This window comes from Limulus polyphemus, unplaced genomic scaffold (assembly GCF_000517525.1).
Source record: "Limulus polyphemus unplaced genomic scaffold, Limulus_polyphemus-2.1.2 Scaffold453, whole genome shotgun sequence".
NCBI lineage: Eukaryota > Metazoa > Arthropoda > Merostomata > Xiphosura > Limulidae > Limulus > Limulus polyphemus.
Genome location: NW_013666063.1, coordinates 17,269 through 22,486, shown reverse-complemented (window position 1 = coordinate 22,486; position 5,218 = coordinate 17,269).

Genomic DNA, 5,218 nt, shown 5'->3' with positions numbered 1-5,218 from the left:
TTATTTCTAATACAAATGCTTTAATTTTATCTGTAAAGTAACATTTTCCAACAAATCATTAAATAATAAAAGTGTTTTGACGATTAAACTTTTATTATTCTGTTTATTATTGATGTCACTTGTCTCAGGACAGTTTCATATAACACAGCATTCCCAAGAGATGACGATTCCAGTATGCCACAAACTTTACTTGATCGCATATATTCTGTTAGAAAGTAAATCAAACCTTAACGTACTTCAGACTCTTATGTCTGAAATCAAAATCCGATTCACCAAGGTCTTGTAGGACACATTCATTGAGATGACTCAGGTGCTTTTACGCTGTCGACATGCTCAATAAGAGGGCTAAGGGCTGAAATACCTTGCTGAAATTAGGAATATGCTTTCCTTCATTGTTGTAGCGAGCTTTGTTTTCGTTTCCTAAAAGAGATGAAAGCAATAGAAGAAAGAACTCCGACAATTTATAAAAGGTATGTGAAAATGGAGATTTCATAATCAAGAATGAACGGACGGTAGGCACAACGGTATATCCCCTGTATGATTTTGGAACAGTCTGTTTGTTTGTTTTTTGTTATGCACAAAGCTACACAAGGGCTATCTGTGCTCTGCCCACCACGGGTATCGAAACCCGGTTTCTAGCGTTGTAAGTCCGCAGACATACCGCTGTGCCACTGGGGGGGGGCATTTTGGAACAGATATGCAATACATGTATGAAACAGAAGCAAGGATTATGCGGCATAACACTAAATCTAAAAACTCAAAACAAAGCGGTCAAACACAAAGCCAATTAATGGCCGCAGTGGCTGGGAAGCTGAGGAGAGTGTTGAACATGAGCATTGGACAAGACTCTCAACAGAATCATGCAGGACTGACACAGATCCTGAGAAATACTCAAGCAGTGACATGAGCTATTAGAAAAATATCACGAAGCATGATCAATTATTTTAAGGAAGCATTTACCATCGAACTTCTCCATCTTTTATCTGAGGATAAAACCCCAAAATATTTCAAATAGAAACCTAACTCATGGAGAGAAGACTCTTAAGTTATATCTGGGTGAAGGACATGCAAATCTGAAAGCCATAAAGGTGACAACATTTCACAAACAGGATCTCAAGGCGGTGGCGAAACTACCGGGGATGCAGGTGGTGCAATGCACCGGGATCCCGAGCCCCTTGGGAGCCCATCGCGATGCCAGGATCAATAAATCAATTTTATGCATCGTAAATACTTTTTTAAATGTCTATTGAAAAACTAAATATTATTTTTCAAACTGAAATTAATTATACGAAAATACCATTACATTTTCAGTAAAAATCCTTATACTGTATTTTTTTTACATAAGAGAATTTCTGACCTAAAACATTCACATATGAATGCACAAGAACACATCTCGATGCTTGTCTGACAATTGTAACGAATTTGTTATTATATATATATTTACTTTAATATCAAAGTTTGTGTAGATTAAATTTATATTTATTATTTTCCCTAACGAATCTCTAGGGTTCGATAGATTTGACGGATCTCGTAACCAACATAAAAAATAGGAAATAAAATGTATTCAATAATATATAGTTGACCCTTAGGCTTTACAAAGTGACCCTGTCTTTACTGTGTTTTAGCAGACTAGTATTTAGTAAAATACAGTAACATTTCAATTATCATGCATTATATACATATAGATTATTAATATTTAGAAATAACTTATTAAATTTAATTTTCTTAAAGCATAGAAGTAAACAATTATCTCTTCTAGTTTCGACCTTTGTACTCAGTTGCGGCTTGACATAGGTTTCTAAACCTTTATAATTTTGCACGTAGAGGATATGAAATAAACTAATTTTTTAAGTTTTATGTATACAGTTGAATAACCAAAAAATCACAAATCCCACTATTCGTTGGTAAAAGAGTAGCCCAAGAGTTGGCGGTGGGTGGTGATGACTAGCTGCCTTCCCTCTAGTCTTACACTGCTAAATTAGGGACGGCTAGCGCAGTTAGCCCAAGTGTAGTTTTGCGCGAAATTCAAAAACAAACAAACAAACTGTATCGATACCATATAATTACACTGTAATTTATCAAGCTGAGTAACTAAGCTGTATTCTGGCCAGCTGGTTAAGATGCTCGAATCCCATTCTGAAGGTCGCGGGTTCGAATCCCCGTACAACCAAACATACTCGCCTTTTCACCCGTGGGGGCATTATGATGTGACGGTCAGTTCCGCTATTTGTTGGTAATAGAGTATTCCAAGAGTGGGTGGTGATGATAAGCTTCCTTATCTCTAGTATTACATGTCAAATTAGGAACAGCTAGTGCAGATAGCCCTCGTGTAGCTTTGTGCGAAATTCCAAACAAAGCTGTATTTTGGTCTAAAAAAATATTAAATTTGGAGCAAACTAAATACACAACCTACCTGCTTGAAATCTTAGTTGGAAAAAATGAAAGGGCCTCCCAGCATTTTAAAATGTTTGAGAAAACCACTAGAGGGACATGTCATATATTGAAGAAAGTGCATACAAGAGACCATTTCTAAAAATCACAAACATCTAATTTGAAGCAGTGCTGCATTCAACATACCACGTGACACACAAAAGTGGATGTGTTTTTTAATATTTAGTTCTAAATTAAGAAATTGGATAATATATAATACTAAAATTTGAATAATAATCTACAGTTTGATACCAAACTTATTTTTTTAGGTTTTATGTATACACCTGAATAACCAAAAAATCATAAATTACTATATCGACCAAGGAAAAATGGCAACTTAGAACATAATCAATATGAAAATGAAGTTGATAAATATTTACAACCTTTTGAGAAGGTTGCCCAAACTATGGAATGACCCACCGAGAAATGTTCATTATTGTTACAAAGTGTTTTAACTGGTAAAGCACAAGAAGCTTATGCTGCTCTCTCTCTAGAAGATTGTACGACTTATGATAAGGTTAAAGCAGCTATTCTCAAAGCATACGAGTTAATACCAGAGGCTTATCGCCAAAAGTTTCGAGGTTATTGCAAACAAGATAATCAAACTTATATGGAATTTGTCCACGAAAAAGAGGTTTATTTTGATCAATGGTGCAATTCTATGCATATTGGCAACAGTTTCGACAAACTAAGACAGTTATGTCTAATTGAGGAATTTAAACGTTGTGCACGTGACGATTTCAAAACTTACTTGGATGAAATGAATGTTGAAACACTACAGGAAGCAGCCACTCTTTCGTTATCACATAAAACCACTTTTCATAAAATGAAATTCTTATCATCTCAACAAAAACCTGTATCTGTTCAATCCACTAACGCTGAGGATCCTTCTAAAAAATCCAGCTTCTCTAGTTTGAAATCTTCTGACAGTCAGGATAAAACTTATTTAAAACAATCAAGGCCTGTCTGTCATTTTTGATTGTTGGTGTTTGAAGAATAAAAAAGAAAAGGAGGCAACACCCAGTACACTTATGTCCACACATGGACGTAGTTTCACCAGATCACCCAATGTTGTTGACTTGGCCACTGATATAAAGGCTGATGTAATCAGGGAGGAATTTAGACCTTTTGTGTCTGTTGGCAATCCCATACCCATACGTATTCTACATGATACTGGGGTGACTCAATCATTGTTGTTAGAAGATATATTGCCTTATGATTTGAGTTCTGTCACTGGTGAGTCTGTTGTTGCTCAAGGTATTGAGGGTGGTTTTGTTAATGTTCCTCTTCATAACATTTATTTAGCATCAGAATATCGTCCTCTGAATCCATATCTATTATTTGTTTTTGGCTTAATTTCTTAGCCTGAGCTCCAGTCACAACACACGAGGGAAACACATTTGGATTCTCCTCAATGAAAACATCATCCTTAGATGAAACAGTGATCAGCTCACTGACCATTTTAGGTTCGGCAACAACTTTTTTCCCCAGCCAAATCGTTTCCCAACAACAATGATACACCTACTATTGGCAGAGTAGGTCTTACTCCAACCATAACTGGTCCCCGAAACTAGGTATAGATTTGTCTCAGACATTTTTAGATCTGACGGGGATCTTGTGGATGACAATACCTTGGTGAATGACAATTATGGACGTGAGGGATCTGATTCAGCTGGTGAAGTTTCATTTACTAAAAGTAAACTGATAGCTGAGCAAGAAAAGGATCCGCAAATCTCTTCACTATTTAAATATGCACTCCATAAAGATGAATTGATGAAAGTTCCAAATGGTTATTTTTTCAAAAATGGTGTGCTTATGAGGAAATGGAGACCACCAGATGTGCCAGCTTCAGAGGATTGGGCTATTGTTTATCAAATCATTGTTCCCAAAGCATATCATTCTGAAATATTGAAAGTTGCCCATGAACTCCTCATGGGAGATCATTTAGGTATCAACAAGACATATGACAAAATTATGAGAAATTTATTTTGGCCAAAAATAAGGCAAGACGTTTCTCAGCTTTCTAGAACTTGTCATACCTGTCAGTTAGTCGGAAAATCTAACCAGAAAATTCCTGTTGCTGCTTTGAATCCTATCCCAGCTCTTGAAGAACGAACTTCCGTCCTGAGTACATGGTCTTAGTATTGTTACCCACTATGGGATATCTAATCAGAAAAAGAAAAGAAAGAGAGAAAGAAATAAAGAAAAAAGACTGTTAAATTGCAGTTTATCACTACAAGAGTATGATTTGGGGATAATCCATGTTAAAGGGATTGATAACATTTGTACTGATGCACTTTTACGTGCTATGTAATTTTATGATCATAAGGTTCTTTGTATTGAGTGTGTTTGTATACTGTAATGATTATTGAAGTTTTGTAATCCTTTGAATAATGTATTATATGCAATGTATTGTTGCCAATGTATATGTATAATATCTTAGTTAAAAATTGTCTAACTCTAATTTTTAATTCTCTAAGGAAGGAGTTGTAACGAATTTATTATTGTGTATTTATTTTAATATCAACGTTTCGTTAGATTACATTTATATTTAGAAATATACATAGCTTATAGTGTTAAATATGTATTGCAAAACTCCCGCCTATTCTCCAAATTTGTAGAAGGTTCTTGAGAGCAAGAATCAACATTATATGTGTGTACGTAAACGCTTGTGCTAGAGTCGGTATTGTTACATAAAACTGAAATTTCGAGAAAGCCTCCACACGCCTAAAAATATAACCAACGCGACGCGCCAAAAAAAGTAGTATCTATTATTAGTTTGGTATAG